The sequence below is a fragment of the Magallana gigas genome, chromosome 4 (genome assembly GCF_963853765.1).
Source record: "Magallana gigas chromosome 4, xbMagGiga1.1, whole genome shotgun sequence".
Taxonomy (NCBI): Eukaryota; Metazoa; Mollusca; class Bivalvia; order Ostreida; family Ostreidae; genus Magallana; species Magallana gigas.
The window spans coordinates 39465491-39491906 of record NC_088856.1 but is presented as its reverse complement, the minus strand read 5'-3'; the positions used below and the strand labels follow the sequence as shown (position 1 = coordinate 39491906).

Genomic DNA, 26416 nt, shown 5'->3' with positions numbered 1-26416 from the left:
CTATCCCACAAGCTGAGTAAAACCCAGATGAAATGGTCAACCATAGAAAAGGAGGCATTTGCAATCCACTACGCCCTCCAGAAGCTGGACCATTACCTGCACAGTGCTGAGTTTACTATACGGACAGATCACAAACCGCTCAAATATATTTTAGAATCCCCTATGCAAAATAAGAAGATCCAATTATGGGCTTTGAGTATCGCTGGATATAACTGCAAGGTAGAGTACATAGAAGGAAGGTTCAATTGCTGTGCGGATCTTTTATCCAGGTTACCGTCCGCTATCTCTGATGATGAAGAAGAAAAATCTGAGTGTGATGAACCGGATGTTAAAGACAATTTCTTTGAAGTAAACGTACTAAACTCAAATGCTTTCTCACCTAAAAGATTAGCCAGGTGCGAAGTTAAACAGCAGGACGAATTGCTCAAGCCTTTCATCGACTTACCGGAAGAAATAAACATAACGGAAAGCCAACAAAATGATGAGCAGATCAAAAAGCTGAGGAATAGGTTGAGTAAAGGAAAAGCAACGGCGACCGAAGAAAAGAAGTTTCTTGAAATAGATGGCTTAATGTATTATCTTTCAGATGGAGATTCTGAAGGTCCGAGACTGCGCTTGTATATACCACGTGAGTTAGAACTTTTGGTAGTACAACAATACCATGATGGACTTGGACATATGGGAGTGGACAAAACGTATGATGTAATCAGACAAAAATATTATATGCCAAACTTATACAAGAGGTTATATTCTTATATAGAAGGGTGCGTAATATGCCAAACGAGGAGCAATAAGAGAACTCAACCTCCACTTCAAGAGACAGACATACCACCTTTTCCAATGGCTAAGGTAGGACTCGATTTGTCAGGACCATATCCAACTTCACTGACAGGAAACAAGTATATAGTTTCTTTCATTGACATTTACTCTGGATGGCCGGAAGCCTTCCCCGTTCCTGACAAGTCAGCTGACAAAATAGTGCACCTTATATTGGAAGAAATATACCCCAGATATGGCTGTCCTCTTCAAATTCTCACAGACAATGGAACAGAGAATGTAAATCAAAAGGTACAAGAAACCTTGAAAGAACTAAACATTAACCACATCACAACATCTTACTACAGTCCTCAAGGCAACGGCAAAGTAGAGAGATTCCACCGCACTCTTCATGACGTAATGGCTAAGAAGATAACAGACAATGCCCAAACATGGGATATTCATCTTAACCAAACATTGGCAGCCATTCGATTTCACCCGAATGAATCTTCAAAGTGTTCCCCATACTATCTGATGTACAATAGAGACGTTGTATTACCCCTTGATACTTTACTGAAACCTCGTCGAAGATATGCAGAAGAAGATCAACATAAGATCGCCCTTCAAGAACAGCACAAGGCGTTTATGTTAGTACATCAAAATATGAAAGAAGCCAAGAAGAAACAGAAAGCCCAGGCTGATAAGAAGAGCAAAGATGAAGATTTCCAGGTAGGAGACCCAGTCTATCTCAAGAACAACAGGAGACAAAACAAACTAGATAAAAAGTGGCTCCCCTATTACCGAATTATTGAACAGAAAGGGCCAGTCAGTTTTGTGGTGAAGGATCAATTAACTGGATCTATCACCAAGTGCCATGCACGGCAATTGAGATTGGCAGATATTTCGCACTGGCCCCTCCCACAAGATATTGAAGAAGGTGGAAGAACTCTGAGAAAAACCAATTATGTGGTACCACCTGAGGAGGAATCATCTTCGGAAGATGATGGCGAGGTGCAGCCAGAGCCATTAGAAAGAGCTATTCGGTTTAAACAACAAGAGAGAGAAAATTCTTCAGACGAAGAAGATATACCTTTAGCTGAACTTCAGAGACGCATAAGAGCTAAACAGATCATGGATGGTCGACCCAGTAAGGACGAGCATGAACAGACTGTTGAGTCAGAATCGGATGAGAACCCTGAGTCAAAACAAAGTGAATATCATGATCAAAATTATGAGGTACCTTTAAATACCCCAGTTATACCCTTAGACGAGGATATGGAAATTTGTGAAATAAATTCTAAAGTAGGTCTAGGCTTCACCCGTAAACAAATCCCCAAACCGCGTAAACCAGTCCCTAAACCTCGTAAGAGTATAGCTGTTGGCCAACAACAGCATGTGGAAAATTGTCTTGCCATTATGGCTGACGTGATTAAATCATTGGTATAATGTGTTGTAAAAATAAATAATAATGAGTAAGTTTGCTTTGTATATATTGCTCGCTTTTGGAATAGGTACGATAGTGTGACACCTTTGACTGATAATGAAATTCCGCGGACGTAATACGTTTGAAATATCGGAACCCGCGATTATGTAAAGAAACCGTAAAACTTTGTCGTTGTTAGAAATTTAAAATTACTGATAAAATAATAAATGTAAAGATAAACATCTTGAGTTTGGACAAGGTTGTTCTGGTTTTCATGGATCAATATTACTTCCTCCTTACTATAATCGAGAAAGTCAATTTAATATGTCGGACTCCTTTCAAAATGTTATTGATGGCATAAACACATACACACTTTGGGATCCCCTTAACATCAAATTTCCGGGAATGGGACACATTAAGATCCCCGATAAATTAAAGGATATTAAGGTTTTCCCTATGGACACACTAATGGCGGAATTGCCAGTAAACAATGAGCTACAATCTATGGAATCATTACCTTGGGTGGGAAGTCTTTGGTTTTATGTATTTTTGATTTTGGCAATAATAATTGTATTCGGAATTTGTATCCTGAAACGTAAAACTATCAAAAAGTTAGGATATAAGTGCCGTGGTTGCTGGTCGGGTTGTCGAAAAAGGGGTGGTGACGGGGATGAGGAAAGTTCTGGCAGAGACAATTTGTCTGGTGTTAATCCTGATCAACGAAATTCCCAAAAGACTATTGAAATGAACCCCATAGTAAAGGACACTACAACCCCAAAGAAACCTCGCCGTTATGGAAAACCACGACGATCAATTGCAGACGCTCACGCTATTGGACCAATCACTGAAGAATTAGCATACCAGTTGACCGGAGAGAATAGGAACTCCGATTATCCGAGGCCTGAACGCTATGGACCGGACCCGGACTTGGCACGCGAATACCTTGCAGAAAGGGCGTTGATGTCTAAGAAATAGAGGAACGCAGTCGATGTTCCGCGAGGTGCAAACTCGCCATCCGCGCAGGAAGTGCCGTTGGTGTGCTTATATAAATTGTGTATTCAATATGTTGCAATTTGTGAAAAATGAAAAATGTTATTGAAATAATTATGAAATGTTATATTTGAAATCAAATGTGGTGAGCTGATAACTGCGAATGGAATTCTTCGAATCCGAATTACACAACGTTTTCTTGATTATCGTTCCGATTATTCGAAATGGATGCAATTGTGTGAAACCGATAACTTTAGTGTAACTTTTATGTACGCTGGACTGTATAACATTTATATATGCTTATGTATTTTATAATAATTCTAGCGGCGCTTATGCTTGAATTAACATTTTATAATGGACTTTATATGTTACCTGTGTGGAACTTTGGACATTGGACAATTCTGATTGCAGTTAATTGCGATTATATTTGATTTTGATTATTTTGTATTGGTTTCTATTGTTGTCAAAAGTATATATGATTATTACTGACTTTTGCATGAATTGCTAAACAATTATATATTGTCAGGAGTGAAGTATACATATTTGTTGACAGACTATTATTGTGTCTCAAGCCGGTATAGGAAATTGGTCACTTCATTCAACCTCTTAACATAGATGTTCTGACCGGTGTGTCACCAGGAAGTTCATCTGACCTAGAAGAGTTTGAAGGATAATTTCGAACACCGGGCACCTGGCGAAAGAAATCTCCCTCGGGGATATTTCTTTTGTTAGGGGGACGTATGTAACCAGATAGCCGTATATATATATGAAATATAAAATTATGATTGTATTCTGCTTTACGTTAATTAGTCATTAGCTTGTTGTGCACTCGATACGAAATAAGTGTATAGTGAACAATGTTAAAGGTCATTGACCGAAAGGGACAACTGCGTAGTTAGAACTCGTGGTGTTAGCGGAATGACCAGGAAGAATAAAACTCTCGATGATGATTGGACTTTAGAAAGCGGTCAACGGATGCAAGACTCTTAATTGCAATTAACCTTTAACAATGGACTTCGTTATAAGTCACTTATGAACTGTGACCCGAAAGGATGTTCTAACAATTGCTTATTTTATTTTTACTGATTTTTATACTTATGATTTGATTAATAATTAGGAGATGAATTTTGGATTGATAGCAGATTGATTATATATTGCTTTTATACCATTATACGATTACAGTGCTTAATAAATATAATAAAACTCCAACTGACTTATGATTTCAAAAGTCTAAAGAATAACAACAGAAGGATCACAGGACACGCAATGAACGCCTCATTCAGCTCGTCTCTCTTCCTCTTTGGATAAATGGAAGGGACCGATCCAGGAACCAATCGCTTCTTCCTAGGGATGCCAAAATCCTTCATAAGAAAATGCTGCTGTTCGTAACACTCCTCATTAAAATGTTCGCTACATATCACAGTATACTGCGATGGTCCAGTCCAGTCAGCCCTAGTGAGTTTAACAAAACGAGTCCATGCAACCCTCTGACGTTCATCCTTGGGAAAGGAATGCACCGATACATCGTCCGTCTGCCTCTTACTGCATCCTGCTACTACACACATACGTCCCTTGCTTTTCCCACTCATTTTAACGATAAAAACCTGAGTATTTCTTCAAAGTGTTTACATTCAAAATAGCGCCAAAGCTGTGTTGTGACGTCACATCCGGAAACAGCTTGTTTTCGATGTCGTAAAGGTGTGAAAAAGGGGAGATCGCCGTTTTTCGCCGATTTCTCATTTATAAAGGATTTTTCGGCGGAAAAAAAATAAGATAATATTTTATACATTAAACTACACCTTTTAAACATAACTTTTTATTAGACTTCCAGGACACTTTAAGGTTTGTATTTATTTTTTTTCAATTTTCATTATTTCTAACTCTAGATCTGCTAGATACATGTTAAAGATGAAAAGACTCTCAACTGCCTTTGTTATATCGGGCAGGATATTACTGCTTTGTTTGTCTAGACATAGTTTTGTTCGTTTGTGTATATCTAATTAGAGTCTATTGTTTGTCCAACTTAAGAAAACCCCTGGAACTAACACAGAATATACAAGATATACACAACAGTTGTGTCGTGTGCCCAGGTGCATGTTTGTGTATATCTAATTAAAGTCTATTGTTTGTCCAACTTAAGAAAACCCCTGGAACTAACACAGAATATACAAGATATACACAACAGGTGTGTCGTGTGCCCAGGTGCACGTCAGGGTTTCTAAAGGCGTTGGATCTTAGTATGTACGAGTATACGATAAGTCTAGTGAATAAAAGTTAATTTACATTTGTAATTCATTTTCAAAGTATTATTTCCTAGCTCTGTGTTTCAAAGATGTTACGTCTACAAATTAATGATACATGTATGTAAGAGTAAAATCTTGAGGCTAATTAATTAATGTACCGGTGATCATAAATAGGGGTTGATTATTTAAATATATGTATAAGGGTAAATATGTCAAATATACCCGGCCTGGCACATCATACAATTGTATGTACAAGTCATTTGCAATTGCCACATGCAGTAAATACGTCACCGGTAATTGGTAATTTTGTTTGTTATAGAATTGATAGTTTAAAAATCATGTACATACAATTACATGTAAATATTTAAACATATTGGAACGGCGCCGCTATCATGAAAACCGGGAAATTGCGGGAAATTGAACAAATACCCTAATAGTATCAATGCATTTCATAAAAGAAATGATTTCATTTTCTTTCTTACATTTTTATAGCTATAAATTAGATGAACGTATATCTACTCGGTTTAAATTTATTAACTAAGAAAGCCTACTATAGTGAACCTAACGGTTTCCATTCAGGTATAATATATTTTTGTTCACTGAAGACCAAGTTCCGTATTTCATTCTAAATACACGCATGCATGTAATTAATAAATTAGATATAATTGATTGTTACAAACTGAATGGTTTGTCAAAATCTTTTCAAGTAAACACATTCAATACAGTGATTCAATATCCACTGATATATAGGATATAAAAACACTCATATATATGTAAGTTGCCGTGGCGCAGAGGAAGTGTAGTGATGCTAGTAAACTAAGGGTCCCGGGTTCAATTCTCGCCGTGGCCGGTTTTTTTGTGTGTTTTTTTTTCATTTTCCTTTCTAGAACAAAAACCGTTTTAATACCTTTTCTTTCATAAAGTTAATACATTTTGTTGGAAATTAAGCACACTATTGAAATAAAAAAAAAATTATGGCTTAAAGGTGGCTTAAAGGTAGCTTAAAGGTGGCTTAAAGGTAGCTTAAAGAAGTTTGGACATTAAGGACCTATAAGTTGTCCTTAAAGGTGGCTTAAAGGTGGCTTAAAGATAGTCTTTAAGCTGCCTTTAAGCCATCTTTACGCTTTCTTTAAGCCATCTTTAAGCAACACATATAGCTAAAAGGTAGCTTAAAGGTGGCTTAAAGATCGTCTTTAAGCTACCTTTAAGCATCTTTAAGCTATCTTTAAGGAGAACTTAAAGATGGTCATTCATCCTGTGTTTTCCAACAGCCATTCTGAGGATAAGTGTACAACTAGGTGGCTTAAAGATAGTCTTTAAGCTGCCTTTAAGCCATCTTTACGCTTTCTTTAAGCCATCTTTAAGCAACACATATAGCTTAAAGGTAGCTTAAAGGTGGCTTAAAGATCGTCTTTAAGCTACCTTTAAGCATCTTTAAGCTATCTTTAAGGAGAACTTAAAGATGGTCATTCATCCTGTGTTTTCCAACAGCCATTCTGAGGATAGGTGTACAACTAAGTACATATCCGAGCTGAAGCAAAGACTGCAAGATGCTTACAGACAGGCACAAACAGCAATAAAATCTTCTCAGCAGAAGCAGAAATGCCGTTATGACATAAAAGCAAGAGCCATCACTTTAGAGGAAGGTGACAGAGTTCTAGTCAAAAAAGTGGCATACGACGGCAAACATTAAATTGCTGATAAATGGGAAGATGATATTTATGTCATTTTAGCGAAAGCAAATGATGACATTCCGGTTTATAAAGTCAGACGTGAGGATGGAGAAGGAAGAACTAGAGTTCTTCATAGAAATTTGCTTCTACCTATCGGAACAAAGCTTCCAAGAAGTACTTCTCCTCCTCCAGTTATTCCTAGAAAGAGAAGGAAGGCAGAACCAGTAAGCATTATTACTGAGAATGATTCTGATAGTGACAGTGAATTTCCTTATGTAGATAACTCTGCATTTAGAAATGAAAATTCCCAAGTTACTCCCAGTTTAGATGATGACGATCAATCTACAACTGAGGAAGCTTCAGCAGCTGGTTCAGGGGAGGACGCTTCCCATCAGGATAAAGAGCCTGAGAACCAACCTGAAGAGATCATCAATGATGATGAACCAGAGGATGATGTCAACAATGATGATGATGATGATGAGAATATCATCCATGATGTTGATAGCACTGATGATTACATCAATGAATCTGATGATTCTGAAGATGAAATGCCTTCCAGAGAAAATGACGATACTCCTACTCCAGCCCCAAGAAGATCTACCAGACAAAGAAAAATGCCAACATGGACAAAGGAGTTTGTCATGATGAACCAGACACAACCAGATTGGCTACAAAGAGCAGTATTTGTGAAAGGGTTGATGAATGATGGTTCACTACGATACATTGACCAAAGTAGATGCCAGATGGCTTTACTTAACATTGTGTCTGCTTCTACATGTTCTAATACATGATATTTTTAAATTGTAAATATATGTATTTTATGCCATGTTACTTTTCAGATATATGCAGCTTCCGAGTTGAATGACGTGGAAGTCATTCTGCGACCGGGGGGAGAGTGTAAGAGTATGAAAATTGTTGATTTGAATAAATAAATAAAGTTATTGTAATTAATACGTCTAAACAGTACACATATAAAACGTTAGATCCACCCTTTCTTTTAATTCATACACATGTACATATACCCTTAGGGCAGTGGTTGATCATGAGTTGGTCAGTGGATATTTGTGATCTTGGTTTTTATTGGTTGTTTGTGTCAGGTTGAATTTGGTTGGTTTGTATATTTTGCTTTATGTGTTTTACCGCCAAGTTTGACAATCTTTGTCTGGACATTGACCAGAACATACTATATATTTATATTGAGAAGTAATTTAATTTTGGACCAGACCTTGCTCTTTTTCTGGTAAGTTATACTAAGTATACTAATATCCTATAACACTTACTATTAATAAATTGATTATCCTATAAATTGCAGAAAACATTAAATAAGTCCATGATCACAAACTAATGAGTATGAATGAATTGGAATGAAAAGATATTTTTTATATGGAATACATTGTACAGTGTTGATTATAAAGATCAATATTTGGTTTATTTATTATAGTATTAATTGATTCTCAAATCAATTGTATATAAGAATTTTATGAAGATCAGATATTTGATTAAATTGGTCATTTATAAGATCAATTAGATTATATTTCAGTAATAAATATTTTTAGAATTATTTTGTTTGACTTACAGATAGAGTCAGTCAATGTCAATATAATCTCACCACGCAATCGGTGTACGTATTATGAGCCTGTTCACATAGAATGGTGAGAAAGTGTTTCCGAATATTTTTTTTTATTTGATTAATATATTTTATGACTTATTTTGGAGAAATGTAATTAATGTACATTATAAGAGTTACCTCCCGCTAAATGTTTAAAGTACAATTATAGTAAGATAATGTAAAAATATTATCTTGATGGAAATACATATATATTGTACTAATGTTATATTCTGATATAAATTATATTATTGTTTTATGATATTTCAGGGCTTAAATATACATTGCAAATTTTAAAGTCACTGTGTCCGGATACGAATAAACGAACCATACAGATATCTTTGTTGTCAGTTATTATAAACAAAGACTGTAACATATATATATATATATATATATATATATATATATATATATATATATATATATATATATATATATATATATATATATATATATATATATATATATATATATATAAATATATATATATATATATATATATATATATATATATATATCTATCTATCTATCTATCCATCTATTTATCTATCTATCTATCTATCTATCTATCTATCTATCTATCTATCTATCTATCTATCTATCTATATATATAAGTCCTACTTAAAGGGGCATGGTCATGATTTTGGTCTTTGCACGACATTTTTTATTTAAACTTTTTACAAAATATAACTTTAATCAGCAAGTTCTTTTTTCAGTGTTTTTGTTCCTAGAGTTTATACGCATTAGGCTTTATTGGAAATCGATGTTTAAGACAATGTTTATAAACAATTTAATGAGGCATACACATATATCTACACAGAATACAATGTAATTTGTTCTAACACTTCTGCTTATTTTTTCACCAAATGCGTTAGACGTTATCTCTGAGTTGGTGAAACTTTGACAACAATTTACTTTTAACCATTGCTTAGGACAGCAGTGTACGACCGGCTTCAAACCAAATGCGTCCAACGGACCTTAAAGTGTCTTTCGACCTAATAAGTATACACACTGAAGGCGAACTGGAGAAGAAATTCGTTACCACGGCGTACATGATGCTGAAATGGCGGTACGAGTTCCTATTGGGATCGAGACAGAATTTCCCATTTACAGACTTACTTTTCCTGAAAACGAGTGTGGAAACCGAACTTTGTCTTAACGAATGGTTTCAGACCCTTAAAAAGCTAGGCGTCTCTTTTTATAACGTTGTATTGGCGACTGATGGTACTGTTACTTAAAAACCTCATCAATAGTTTCAGTCGCATTGTTCTATTGACGTCACTTTTTTTCTTCCCGTTTAAAACACAGACGTGCAATATCGAGTTCACTCTGTGGTAACACTATGTACACTGAAGTCTAGACTTTGAGATCATCAAGCGATAGTGTTGAAATGTGAAATTACAAAGTAATGAAGTTTGACAAATTACTCCACATTCACAAAACATCGACAATTCGCTACCAAACCGTGTCGTAGCATATACCTTCAATCTTTGACGAAAACCTGACTTTCACGTTGAAAATCTCGTTTAATTTGTGGTTTTTGGTGTTTAAATCACCCGCTTATACCAGAGAAGGGATGTCCTTCTATTTCACTGTGGCTCTAGGTTTCATTGTTTTCTTGACAATCATTAGTTCTGAGATACCTTCCAACTCAGATAATCAACATGTCTCCATAGGCACTAAAAGTTCTTAGTATAGACTATATTTTTCTTTTCCAAAAATAGATGCGATGCCGACTGATAAAAATAGGGTATCCTATTTTGAGACACAGTTACAACATTAGTGTGCAAGATTCAAACTTTTGCTCAAGAAATGGTTGTAAAGGGGAAACCAATAAACCCTTTCATTTTTTCAGATATCTAAATTTTCAAAATAAGTCAGTAGCTGCGCAGTTTAACAGAGTTTTTAAATGATTAAAATCATTCTTGTATGCATAATTTGCATATTAAAAAACCACATGTGGAATCTTGTATGTATTGCTTTTGTGTCTGTTGGCAACAGTTTTGGGCTGAAATAGCCAGTTCAAGGAATGTTTACATTCTTATCCTTAAATGTACAAGATGGCCGCACACCTTTTTTAATTTAAGGATTACTGTGGTTTCATTAATTTTCGTGGGTATCAATTTTCGTGGATTTTCTGAAAACCACAGATTCAAGGATATGTAATTTCGTGGCCAATGATCCTATCAACACTAAATATTAGTTGAAATTGAACTTCAATGAACATTTAATTTCGTGGATCAGCTTAACAACGAAATCCACGAAAATTGGTATTCTACGAATATTGATGAAACCACAGTATTGCACACTGTCTAAGCATGGGTTATTGACTTTTATGGAATTGTTGCAAAAAAATTAGGGAAATCAATATATAATATACGTTAATTATACTTGTATCTCCCCATCCTTAAAGGAAGTGAACATGAAAAAATTATCAAGGGCTCAAATTTGTCTGCTTGATGTGTATAATGATATCTGAAAACCGTTTAGACAGAGCTTTCCTCAGTAAAAAGATATACCACTTAGAATAACTAATTCTTGCAATCCATGAGCGCTGCCATATTGTTAAAATCATTACCTCCCTGCTGGATTATCTCTAAGCATCTAAGAGAGGGCAGCACTGATGCTGCCGTCAGTGAGACACATTGCATTTTTACACACGTGTAGTAACAGGGATAAAATGCTCTAATCAAAATGTGAATGGAAACTTGAAAGGAATGTAAAGAGTGGTCACTTTAAACAGTGTTTATGGAGGAAGATTTTGGATCTCAGAATGATGCATTACCACCAGCAGTTAATGTGACATGTAACTAGAATGGAATGTCCGTGGATCAGTGTTATTGTGACCTATTTTTTCTTGCACTCGGGAATTTCTTGTTTATGGGGTTGAACATTATGTGTGCTACATAAATGAGCACACAAGGTGCATTAATTGCACAGCATCCTGACTTTTAAAAAGTGTCTTAGTCCTGTTATTCTTCTGACAGCATAAACAGAACCGGCGTACATATCATCAAGATCTTATGTAAAAAAAAAAACAAATCAGAACAATTTCCAGGGCATTTAAATAAAAAGTAACGGTAAGAAACCCCACATGGAAAATGGAATTACAATTTTATATTAATTTAAATTGAAATCTAAAAACAGCATTTTATTTATGTAAACACTGACTGCCACATGCATCTCCGTACAAACATCTGGAATGTGATGGTCTTATATTTCACAAATTATTTTACCTATATTCATTTTTTGTACAAATCATAAATAGTTATCTGAGGTTCATTTATAGAAATGTACTAAATCCTTGTCTTCTCATGACAGTACACAAAATTTTTCTTCACATCAAGGCATAATTTTTCTCCTCAACTTTTATCAACTCTGTACATAAACACTAGCCTAGTTCCAACATTGACCAAGTCACCAGCAGCAATGTGGCTTATCTACGTCAGAGAACAGATGCATGCTGGGGAATAATGGATTACCTCCATAAACCTTTCACTGAGAGTGTTAAATTGATAAAATCTCTTGATAGAAATAAACAAATAGGTAACAGACCTCATTTTTAAGTTTCAAAAGGCTTTTATAATTTATTAAACAACAATTATTTTTTTCATGTTCACTTCCTTTAAATGGATGCATTACATGTGTTATAAATATACAAGCACTCTGTTTAATTTTCAAAGGTTCTAAGAAGGGTATTCAAAAACTAATGCTCCAAAGATTTTATTTTCACATTAGGATTTACTTATTTCCTCTTTCAAACTCTTCCGGGGGAGTGATAAGGATTATAGCTCCAAGATCGTTTTCTTGACTGTTTAGCTCGGGATAAAAATCCATCCAGTCTGCGTTCGTAATCATCTACACAAAAAAGTTTAAATCATAGTTTGGCAGTATAAATGATTTGAATTTTAAAATGCTTCATTAATAAGTCTCTTGATTTTTGTTGTTGTTGTTGTTTGTTTGTTTGTTTGTTTTATTTTTTTTTGAATCACGTTCTAGATCTGTCTTTTAAAAGGATCTGACTTCAGATGATAAAAAAAAAATAAACCTTTGTGGCTAGTATCCACGTCACCAGATATCCCATAAGCAACCAGTCCAAACAACGCAAAGAGAACAATCTAATGATAAAACACAGAGATACAGATAAAGCAACATGTTTAATTACACTTGTATGCGAAATATGTTTGCAGTCACCAACATAGTAGAAATAAGCGAAGCAAAATTGTTATGAAAAAATGTCTTTTCTGATGTCAATTCTAAATTGCGCATAAAATGGTAAGAAATTAAAATCATCTAACCCTACATGATTTGCTTGATTGGCGCTGAACACCTATTATTAACTTTGGTTGTACATTAATATAAGAAAGTCAGAAGATGAAGTATCGATGAAGCAGAGTAAAAAAAAGTCAATTCTTCAATACTTTTAAAGAGATACAATTTGAAATCTGCACTCAGCCCCCGAAAGTAGATAACACTGTATAACGAAGAAAATATAGTTAAACATAATTATAACGTATATTACAAAAATAAAAAAAAGTTATTTCTTATTTATAAGAAATCGTTAACCTGTCAAACGGAATATATACACATTATCTCCTTTTGAGCGAACATATCTAAAACATTAGAATTCAAGTACATGTACAAGACTCAACTGAAATGTAATTATGTTGAATTCTTAAAGACATTAAGTATTTTAGTAGAAAATGCATCAATCAAATAAAATTCAGAATCAAATGTTAAATATTATAGTAGTCATGTCATTAAGTTATACTAGTTATTGCTTTGTTAAAGTTTTACATACCAGGATTTTATGATCGTTGATCCTCATCGTTGGTGATTGATGAATTCTTGTCCGGAAAAGCAGGTTCTGTAGCACAAGTTAATAGGCATCTTGTATTTATATCATTCCTACAGTTTTTTCTCTTTTTTGTTAATTTGTGTATTACGTAATACTTTCCATGTAAATAGAATTTTGATACATCGCCGATCGTAACTTTAATGATTTTATGATCATGATCTCAGATCATGTTGTAAATTTACTCTCTTCAAAAAGCAAATGTTGCATAAGTGAGGTCGTATCACAAGAGAGCCTTGATCTCCGACATATTTTCAATGTTTTAAACTGTTAACAAAAATAATGTATTCAATGTATAATAGTCTGTTGTTAACTACAGTTTTAAAGTTCTTAATATTTTTGATTAACTTTATATGAAGAAATTTTGAGTACAGGATACTCAAATAATGAGTAGGATATGTAACAGATATGTCAGCAGTGGCATGTCTATGACATCTTTCTAACAAATATATACTCAATATTACTAAGTATTGATTTAAGAAAGTTCTGTTGAAAATGGATAATGAGGGTTATTAAATAAAGTGATTAATACGACCGTTTACAGAGTAAGCTCTCCCAATTACCATTTTTGGTATTTATTAAGGTATATTTTTTTCTTCTTCTTATGTTTTAGACGGAATCAAGCAATGTTATATATGCTCAATGTTTGATTTTGATTAATAAATTCGTAAATCTGTGTTAATATTGTTATTATGGAATTCAAAAGCAAACTGTAAAGAATGAAGATGGGTTTGTTTTAAAAGACATTTTCGTCTTGTTTCTTAATGCAACAATATCAAAAAATCAAACTGCTAATTAATTGATCTTCAAAAACATAACTGAATTTGAAAAATACAATAATGTCAGATGTTAAGAATGAGATTCTAGTCTACATGTGAAAACAAAAAACTATTTGACAATCCTTTGATTAAATCTTGATCGTTCGTAATCAAAAAGTGAACTGATGTTTATTGGGATTAAAGTTTATTGATGCATAGACTGCATTGTATTAAAGACGTGCACAAATTTCTAGTTCGCATTTTGGCTGACCACTACCAAATGAGGTGTTTGGTAAATGTATTTTGCTGAACCAATCAACATATTTTAATAAATCTCATGGCACAGCTTGAAATCTTTTAAATATATCTTTTTTATCACAAAAATATGTATTCTATAACGGGCGCAAATCCCCAGCCCGAAGAGTAAGCAAGCAAAGTGAGCGCCTTGCAGAGAGCGGGAAATTAAACGACCGAAACTTACAGATTCATATCGAAAATATTTTGGCAGCATCCAAGCAAGCCCTCTTGTTCCCGGAGAGCTATGCAGAAAATGGCCGACTTTTCATTCGGAATATACAATTTTTTGAGGTTTGTGGACTTGTTATTAGTACTGTCACTTTGGTGAGAACGATGCCAGCTATTTCACGTTTCTATTTCTTCATATTACGACAAAAAAATTATGAAATAAATAATAGTTTACATGTGACATTACAGTGTTCTTCACAATAAACGCGTAGGTGGATCAATCATATGTTCTGTGTGTTTTGTGTTGTATGTGTAGTTCTTGCTGCGTTCGCCCCAATCATCGCGAAATTCAACGTACAAATACTTTTTTTTTTCAATTTCTGATATTCAAGTCCTTACAATGTTTATCCAATTAGTAAATTATTGATTTAGATTTTTCGGGAAATGGTCATGAAAAAAATGTCTTTGATAATGATTAAAAAGAATAATTGATTTCTTTAATTAATAATGGCGCAAATCAAATAATCAGTATACATAATGCATCATATGATTTATGGTAAAATATTTAATACAAAAACGTGATCTTATACATTGTTTTGCGACAGATTAGAATGTCTTAACATCATTGGATGAATCGCGTCACGTAATTGCCTTATAAATTTCTTTACACGACGAGCGTCAAAAATTTATACGGCAACATGGTGTTCGTAATGATATTGGAGCTGATTTTTTACACAAACGTTTCGATTTTTAAGCCCAAAATATTAAGAGTCACCCCCCCCCTCCCCCCATTGCCCGTTTCGTAATACATGTATAACGATCCTATATTTTGCACATTATTAGAGAATTAAGCTAAGAATTCAATTCTTATAGATTATCTTTTGTTTGTTCACATGTAAAATTTAGGTCCTCGACAAAACAAAGCACAAAATAAAACCACAAAACCTCTGCTCAGTATCACCTTCTATGGACTTTACCGACCCCACAAATTTCTGTATACAGTCAGTACCAAACCTTATAAGTAATTATATTGTATTGTAAATTATCATAGCATATTGAACAAAGTATTAAATTAAATATTGTATCCTACCATTTAATGCAATATCCTTTCATATGATATTTTACGATATATTGTGATTACTGTTTTTATGTTAACATGATTTGAATATCAAATATATCATATTGTGTAAAATATTATTACAGTTGCTTTACTTGTTTATGTATAATATCATGGTATCATTAGATATAATTTTCATATAATATTATCAAATTAGTCTCATGTTGGTAATATCTTGTCTCAGTAAACAGAATTCCCAAAAGGGAAAGAACAGTTGCTAAATGCCAAGTTGGATATAATGGACGGGGAAAGTTAACGGTGATTTGATGCTTATTACATGGTCTTGGAAGAAATATTAATCACTGACTGTGAAAGGAGACTGGTGGATTCCGGCTAGACAGATGGAAGCGTGTTAGTACATGGGGGAAGCAACCATAGATGAATAGGACTTGGAAGAGGAGGGTTTAGCAATTTTAGCCAGTGCACAACTTCACTGCTGCTTCAAAATAAGATGTAAATATAATGGCTCATCTCAAATTAAATTCAAGTTATTGATTTAACTCATTTTCGATTATGATTATACCCGCACTTTCTAAAGAAAGTTCGGGTATATTGTTGTTACCCTGTTCCGTCCGTCCGTCCGACCGTCTGTCACGTTTTACTTTCTCAAACTGCTCTTACATCTTATAAACCAGCAAACTGAACTCTTGGAGTTTGATTTGGGGTATCATGTTGTTTTGTAAAAAGGTTTCAAAAATTCTCTGTTAGTCCTGGGGGTCAAATAATTGGTGAAAAATGACGTTTTTTCACAAAAAACCTTCTTCCTCGAACTCCTCCTACATTTTCAACAGTAGACAAATCATCTTTTGGAATATGTTTTAGGGTATCCTATAGATGCGCAATAAGGTTTCGGAATTTTCAATTTTGTCCTGGGGGTCATTTAATGGCTGAAAAATGACATTTTTTTTTACAGAAAAAATGGTTTCAAAAACGTCTTTTTTTTGGCAGTAGCCAAATGATCTTCTAGAATATGATTGGGGTTGTCGTATTGAGGCATGATCAGGTTCCAGAATTTTTTTTTTTATTAAGGGGATCAGTGGGCAACAAAAAATGACGTTTTTTGGCCAAAAAATATGGTTCCCAGAACTCCTCTTACAACTTTTGGAGTAGCTACGTCATCTCTTGGAATATAATAGCGGCTGCCCTATAGATGTGCAATAAGGTTTTAAAAATTTAAATTTCATCCAGGGAGTCAAATAGTAGCAGAAAATTGACGTTTATCACACAAAAAAAAATTGATCCAAGAGCTCCTCTTATGATTTAATGGATAGACAATCATATCTTGGGATATGATAGGGACTGTTCTATAGATGTGCAGTAAGGTTTTAAAAAATTTAAATTTCATCCAGGGAGTCAACAAGTAGCAAAAAATTGACGTTTATCACTTCAAAAAAACATAGATCCTTGAACTCCTTTTATGATTTACTGGATAGACACATCTTGGGATATGAGATCCTTGAACTCCTTTTATGATTTAATGGATAGACACATCTTGGGATATGATAGGAACTGTTCCATAGATGTGCATTACGGTTTTGAAAAATCAAATCTAACCCTGAGGCCCATTACCTACCAGTACATACCTTTTGATGCCCTTTAAGGATCAAGAATATATATGGTTAAGGGGTGGGGATCTCAACCGTTTGCACTTCCTGTTCAAGGGGGGTCATGACCACCCCCGGGGCCCATGACCTTCATACCGTTTGATGCCCCTTGACACAAGGAACAAGAATATATATGGTTTAAGGGTGGGGATCTCAACTGTTTTGAAGATATTAAGGGACTTGCTGTTTGAGGGGGTCAGGACCACCCACAGGGCCCATGACCTACATAACATTTGATGCCCCTTGACATCAGAAACATGAATATATATGGTTTAGGGGTCATGATTATAACAGTTTCTGAGATATATGGTAATTTCAAATTCCTGGGGGGTGGGGATGACCCCAGGAGTAAGATTTAATAAACCCTATATATTGCCAGTAACAGCCAATATATGATTATGAAAACCGTATATTATTATCTTTGTCCGTTTTCAAGTTAACATTTACAATAGAGTATACGATTCTTCCTACAAGGTTCAATGTTAGACCCCACACCCTTTTGACACCCCCCTCCCCCCCTCCCCCGAAAAGTGGTTGTCTAACCCAAAATGAGAAAAATCAAACCAGGGTGCACCACTAGATATGCAGGCCTATCATATCCTAGAGTTTTGTACAATTCTGTTCAGCCATCTCTGAGAAACAAGTTCAGAGCAGGAAAGAAGAAAAAGAAGATGAAGAATAATAATACATGTATTAAGAACCATACAAAAACAATAAGTCTCCAAATTTCATTCGGGAGACTTAATAATAAAGATTAAATAGAGATAGGATCATTAAAAATCAATAATTAAAGATAATTGACAATTTCTGATTCTAAGGGGGTCAGGATGACCCCTTAGGGTCATGACTTACATGCCATAATGATCTGATGCGCCTGTTTGACCTAAGGAGGAATAATATCTTTGGATTAAGGTGGGGATCTCAATGGTTTTTATGATATTTTATAATTTCAGGAAGAGGACTTGGGATCATGACCTATACATACAATCTTAAATGCCTTGAACAAAGACACAATAATATAATATGTATATGATATATGATTCAATTTAAGAACCCAGATATAGATCAATCATCTGTTTTGTAATACTTCCTCTGTATATATACATGTACATGTATTAGTTTGTGTTTTGTTCTATACTATTCATGTTCATGACTGTAGTATGCCTTAGTCTTACTTTAAATTACATTAACAAATTGTCAAATATATGACTTTGAACCCCCACTCCCATGCAAACAAACTCAAATATAAACTGTTCTCTAAATAGAGAGAGAACAGACAAATGATCTATTGAGATATGATCAGAGGTCATATTTCTACCTTGGGATCAATAAGTATAGTATTCATTGACAAGTTAAAATTAATAACAATAAATGATTCAACTAATAAATGTTAATACTCCACATTCACCCCTCCCACCCCCCAATCTAACCTGGTTATAAAGATTCAGTCTTCTTAATACATTATTACATTTGTACAGTAGCAAATTTTAAATCATTTCTTGATTGCTTTTTCTCTCGTGATTCACATTAACATTTTGGAAATTGCTTAATTCAATTTTTAAGATTTATAAACAAAATGTTATATGCATCACTTCCATGTGTATTCGCCTATTTGGGGCAATTGTAAAGTCTCCTAAACAAAGCAGTGACATCATTAGGCTAGGAAATACCCACATGGATCAAACACTACTGTATAACATATGAATAAGATAAAATACATTATTATTTCTAGTTCTAAAATGTCAGGGTCTCTCCAAGGGGGCATAATCTATATACAATTTTACGCGCAATGACACAAAGAGCAAAAATAAATTATATGGTTTAGGGATGGGGATCTCAGATCTCAGAAGTTAACAAAATATACAGTGTACGTATCATATCATTTCCTATTTCATAAAGGCAGGGGGGGGGGGGGGGTTAAAGACAACACCTGGGGGTCATTAATGTACTTTACACCATTTGATGCTTCATAATGACATTAGAAGATATTTTGTATTTTCCTGTTTCGTGGGGTCAGAACAGTCCCATATAAGGTCATGACCTACATTGTATTTGATGCATTATAATACATTAAGAAAGAAATACTCCTTCCTTCCTATTATAACTCATATAAAAATGATAAGTGTCTACACCTACTTACATGTAATACACAAATTTAATAAGAAATTGTTTATACAGGGTCAATATGGGGTCAACTCAATAGTGCATGCAGTCTGACAAATGAAAAAAATTTACTTTTGCAACTAAAATGACAGAAACTTTACAAATGCGATAGGATAGGTAACGATGATAAGCTTATTTAAACATTTTAAAAAAGATGATGATACAGTATGCTGTCAAAGGGAAATCACATTTAGAAAGTGAAAGCAGAACTTATATATGTATGCTGGCATCTCATTATATTCTGCTACTGCTACTACATGAACATGTATTATGCTTACCTAAATTGGTCAACATCATAATGATAATCCAATTAAAACACAATAATGAATTCCTTTAGCTGATCTTAACTAATCCTTTTCTGCATACGGAAAACACAGACATTGTAGGTATGGGTGTTGCTAAAATGCGGAACGGAAAACGGAACGGAAAACGGAACGGAAAACGGAACGGAATGGAAAATATCATCACGTTTGTCGCTTAAAAAGGGTATAGACTGACCAGAAACGATTTACTTTGTATCTTTTATTTATATCTAATGAATGATTATCAACATGATGTTATCTTATTAATATTCATATGAATGTCTATCAATTATAGCATTGTATTCATTCGGCTTTAGTTGAGTACGAAACGGAAAAATCAAATGTATTAACATGATTAAACGAGCAAATTATCTATAACTGTTTACATATTTTTCTTATATGGTATAGCTGGCATATCAGCGTAATGTACGCATTTAGTGAAAGCGTTTTATGCGTGTTTTGAGTATTTTTATATTTCAAATATGATGTACATGTATATACTTACATCAACATTGAATTTTCGGTGTTCTAGACGATCTTTTGTCTTACAGATGATACAGTATCATTGAGATGGAAGAAAAAAAAACCGTAGGACTGACGACATTAAAAATTAAAATACAGTTAACATTAAAATACCCGGTAATTTGTGAAACTAGTAATTTGTGAAACTAGTATTTTTAGCAATGCAATTTTGCTTACGTTTGTATTACTAAGCAGTTGTTTATTCCAGCAGCTATATACATATGATCCGAATAGAGAGCTCTAGACGTTGCCTGGTTTGATTTTCCGATTATATATTGGGACTATAGTCTGTCGATCCCAAAATATTCATGCAGCACATTTGGACGATTTATAATGGAAAATGTTGACATCTTTTCTCTATTTGGAAGTCACTCAGAAGACCTTGCACAATTTTTCAACACTATCATCCGGGTCTGTTGAAATGCAAAACCCCGTAGACTTCTTTATTTTTAGCAGTGCATGTATACCAGCTGATAAGCTAGAGAGGACGTTTTAAAGAAAGAATAATGAGAATGTTTAATGCTTCTAAAAGAATCGCTTGAACCCTGAGGTATTAATAAATATACAGCAAAAAGTGAATCGAGGATATTTTGGGACAGAATATAGTGGTCAATGCATGTACTGTTAATTTTTTCCGAAATAAATATTCTTGAATAAATAATCTTATATTGCTAATCTTTCAAAAAAAATTAAAAAGGTACATAAAGTATATCGTTTTATTATGATTAACAAATATATGAGGTAAATAACATTAGATAAGATTTTCCGTTTTCCCTTCAGTTCCGCTTTCCATTCCGTTTTCCGTTCCGCGTTTTAGCAACACCCATGTATGTATACACGTGAACCTATCTAATCGAAGAGGCGGGTAAAACTAGTACCCGCTAATGAGACATGCAGACCTGTGTTGTGTACGTAACTTCAGACAAAGATCATTCATTTGTAACATGCATGTATTTTTATGACCTATTCTTCAAATCCACTTGCACTATTTTATTAGGTAAATAACAGCTTTAAGGTGGTGCAGGACACCTGCATATTGTGATGTACATGTATACTTTCTATTGAGATAAACAATAAAGTATATTAAATATTAATTAAATATTTACCCCCCCCCCCAAATAATGTTACCTAACATTGAAGCGCAATGGGTTAGAGCGTTTACATGTCTGTAAGAGTCCAAGGTGTTTTTTTGGTAATTTTACAATTGATATAAATGAAATTTCATGGGGCAGGGGGGGGGGGGGGGGGGTCTGGACCCCTCACTCCCACCCCTTCTCTAAATCTGTGCACACGATGATGTTCATGTAGGCACACAGAAGCAAATCTAAAACCGGCAACCGCCACGGGGAGGGGGTATAATCTAATTTTTAATTTTGTTTGTAATAATTATATAGACTATTATACTTTCTATGACATAAAATGTTAAGATTATTGATTAACTGAAAATTCACTGCAAACAGTTCTACCCCAAATTGCACATAAAGTGCTGATCATGTCACGATGTGTATTATCATATGGGAAGGGATCTCATCCTTCAGTTATGAAAATTATAAAGAAGATGGGTGGATAAGGCGTGTAAAATGCCCATACGCGGTCGGACAGGCTACTGAAAAATTAAAGTATCAATAAATCTGATGTTTTTTTTTAAATCACTGAAAACAATATATATTTAACGAATTATTGATTTTTAACCTATAGGTATGTTCAATACTTGGAATATGTTGACTCAAACAGGCGTGTACGTATCAAAACCTGCAAATACTGTCATTTTTTAGAACCTCAGGGCATTTTCTTTTATAGAGTGGGTCTTTGCTCCATATTTTTCTCATAGTCTAATTAAGGTCGATTGGAAAACAAACCGATTTCAATCAACAAAAACGTGGAGAGATGACCCACTATACATTAAAAATATCATTTCGTATCCCAACAATTAAACGTTTTGAAAAAAAAATACAAGTACGGTAGTTCGTGACCTTAGTCACACATAATATTTAAAATGTCTGAAATGGCTCAGTGGTTAGAGCACCTGGCATAAGCTAACCTTATATATCTAGGGTTTTTATGTTACGGGTTCGATTCCACCATAATTTCCGACAATATTTTGTTTCTTATTTTTTGTTAAATATATTAAAAACTGACTATAGTTAGAAATTTTGCTTTTGCAAAGTTTTATTATAATATATTTGAATAGATTTAATTGGGGAAACATAAATTCAAAATTGTATTTCACCACTAAACCGAATGGGCATTTGCGCCATCTTATTCCCCCATCTTCTTTAATTGTTTTACCGGAGCTTGCATGTTGCCTTCATTTTTAATTAAACTGGTACAAAACAGTGTTATTTAGGGGCAAACACATGGTGCGGGTATTACTGTCTAATGACAGCATCTAGTTAATATTTGTTTCTCTTATCTAATATATAATTAGTGTTGCGAAGTTTCAAGATATTTCTTTACTCCGTTTCCAAAAAGTGTTTGTGTATCAGTTTCAAACTTCAGTTTTTTGCTTGTAAAATTTGAAGAGAATTGAGATGATCATTTCCAAAAGAAATAATTTCTAGACTTCAGCAAAATTTATTGAACTTGTTAAAACAAATATGACAATGGTTTTGAAAAGCATAATTTGAAATTAAAAAGAGAGGTGTGTTACAACGGACTTTAAAAATTACGCACTTTGAATTTTTTTTTCAAAGTGCATTAATTTTGGGATTAAGTCAATGCACTTGTTGTCAAGTTGCTGAATATCATATACATTTATGTTTTGGAGATAAAAAAAAGGGGTAGGGGCAATCTTCCAGTAATCAATTAAATAATGTACTGGGAACTGACTTGAATCTTTGGTTACCCCCCTCCCCCCCCCCCCGTTCTCAAAGACGGTAAATTAGATTCATTAGGGTTGACTTATAATCATACTATCAACAAATTACGAATTAAACTCCTGAATTTGTGATTTATACATATTTTGTTATTATGTGATTTGACACTGAGAAGTCAACCGTACATGTACGAACCAATCTTAAGTTCTACTGATCGTACAATGACTAATTCGCCGGAAAGCGAATCGGAGATTGATCAAGCTTAAGAAGCATCATCCCAAGACTTGGTGCAGGATTCCGAGGAGGTCACTTTCGGTCCTGTCAACAGCTGTTATGCACAATTGATACCTATACAATTTGTAGAAAATGATACGCAGTGTTTTATCGATCTTTTAATTACACGTCTTGTTTTTAGTAAAGATGTTTTTTTTAAGAAAATGCAATACACAATACACACGCTTTAAGGTAGTACAAAACAGATAAGCAAAATTTTTCCTATCATTCAATTTTTCTGAAATTTTTGTATTTTTTTCTTTAGAATAAAATCTTACAATACGTAAAATTTGAAAAAAATCCGACCTCACAATTTTTGCCCACAGTGCCCCAAACCTACCATTGGAACCACCTTTCAGTGGAGTGAAAAACGAAATAGTCATTGTTATAATTTTCTATGCCATTAAGTTATTTTTCAAGATATTACAAATATTTGTGCTGTTAATTAAACAGAATACCTTCTTGTTAGTTAAAGATACTGAAATAAATTCTAACTGGTAGCTTAAGATAATTTTTCATACGATATAATGTAAAACTAGTGGTTGTGAATACTCTTTTTTAAAAGACGAAAATTTGCAGCACTTAACGGTATCTAAAAAGAAAATGTATAATTTAAATTTGAATAAAATTTAACAGTTTGATTGTCATGACCCTTTAATTAAAATATATCAAAATAAAGAAAATTTAACCATTGGTTTTAGATTAATTAAGGTTTAAGTATGTTTGACAGAGGTATAAATTGATAAAAACCCTAGATGACGTCATCATATTTGACCTTTGACCTGTTGATATGACCTTGAAATTTGTTTGACATAAAACCTAAACACTGGTGGTGGTTGTGTCCAAATTTCAGTAGCCCTTTTCACAAAAAAACGTAAGTTTAATCTTAATTATTTGACTTACGAATACCGTAAGTCATTTCTTAAGTCGTTTTCACGAAACCACTCGTAAGTGAAAAAAACACACTTAAGAGATTTCCCAAGTGCTCTTCTAAAAACGCACTTAAGATTACACTTACGACAAAAAGCTTTCTTAGCAACACACTTTCGTTTTCAATGCGGCTGCGCATTCACATCTTCCGGTTACGTAATCGTCTGCAAATTCGACATAACAGCGGGAAATTTAACATAAACACAACATGGACAAACAAAAACGCAAACCAAACTGGAGTACCGATGAGTTGGAGGCTTTGGCTCAGGGTGTTTCGGCCAACATCAAGACTATAAGAGGAAATTCTCCCCTGGCCTTACCAATAGCCAAAAGACGCAATGTTGGCAACAAATAGCCGAACGGTGAGTTGACAGCGCACTGTTGTTTCACTGACCTATTTGTTAAGTTTTTTTAATCTTCGTTTCATATGAAAACAATTTAAGCAAATCCTATATTAAATTTACTTTAAAATTAATTAATGTTGATTATATAATAGGTTTTTATCGACACAAATATCTAATTGAATGATATCAGGGATGTATATACGTTCCCTCATGATATGAAACAGCTAAAAGTCTAAAACCTCTATAAATATGTGTTTTGAAAAACTGCATATCTTTGAACGAATGAGTTAGACCTACATTCAGCAGTTACATGATTATAAAATAAGGACCAAATTGATAGATAAAATACAATGAACAAATGATGCAAGAAAAATGAACATGTGAATAAAAATGCACATGTATGTAAAAAACAATTATATAAAATGATTTGGATGGATGGATGGATGGATGGATGGATGGATGGATGGATGGATAGATAGATAGATAGATGGATGGATGGATGGATGGATGGATGGATGGATGGATGGATGGATAGATAGATAGATAACATTTTAAAGTATCAACATTTCTTTTAGAGTAAACTCTGTCAACATCTCAGAAATCACACGGGATGTTGTTGATTGTAAGAAAAAGTGGCAGGATATTTCAAGTGCCACAAAGAAAAAAGAAGCTGCACGTTTGAAAGAGATGAGAGGTACAGGAGGTGGTCCTGCACCTTTGGAGGACATAAAAACCTGGGAAAGACTTGTAAGTTCCTGGCTACGATTATTGTACATGTAGTTGTCTTTGTATGTATTTCTTATCTGAAACAATTTGACACTAAGAGTTTAAAATGTTGATCAAGAAACATGTTTGCCACACTTGTAAAATATATTTTTTTTTAAAATTTTGAATTAGATTCTTGGCACATTATCTAAATGCTCTGTGGAAGATGTGGAAGGCGGAGTTGACACTTTAGAGTGTAATAAAGCAACACCATCTTCTTTCATTACAATTGAGAAAGGTAAATATCATTCCTCTTATTGATAACTAATTTAAGATTGCATGACTCTCATAGAGTAATACATGTATATGATTTACATTTAACTCCATGCAAGTATGATAAAAGTTCATTTTGAAAACAATTTTCTGCTAGTCAATTACAAGTATTGCTTTATAGAATTGTATGTACATGTATTACCAGTAAGTAACAGTACCTCATACCTTATACATGCACAGGTGTCATACAGAGAGACTCCTCTCACAGTTAGACTTCCCTGTGGGAAGACTCACTCTGAGGAAAGTCAGTATATGTTCCGATACTATATATACAATATAGCTATGAATATGAGTATTGTGTTTGATTTTATATCTATTTTATAATATTTCTTCAGATTTTGATTCTGTATCAGGAATATGTGATGATGCTGTTGCAGATGTAATAGGACGGGTTGGGTCAGAATCACATTCTGAAATATGTTTACCGTTTCCTATGTATTATAATTTATTTCCCAGGTTCTTTATGATTTGAGATTCTGCTTGGTCTTAATTTTAAGTTAAATAATATATATTTTTCACCTTTTGACACCGTTCAACA

The 26416-nt window shown here is 33.9% G+C and overlaps 1 protein-coding gene and 1 long non-coding RNA gene across 2 annotated transcripts in view; both read right to left on the bottom strand.

The window, feature by feature from the left end:
* LOC105342112 (dynein regulatory complex protein 11) overlaps positions 1 to 26416 on the bottom strand; it is a 274235-nt gene that overhangs the window by 113854 nt on the left and 133965 nt on the right. The window lies entirely within an intron of this gene.
* LOC136274881 (uncharacterized) lies at positions 12390 to 13558 on the bottom strand. Its single transcript, XR_010713327.1, has 3 exons — positions 13493 to 13558; positions 12740 to 12809; positions 12390 to 12549 (listed from the first exon to the last, which is right to left on the bottom strand). It is a non-coding gene; the product is annotated as an uncharacterized lncRNA (long non-coding RNA).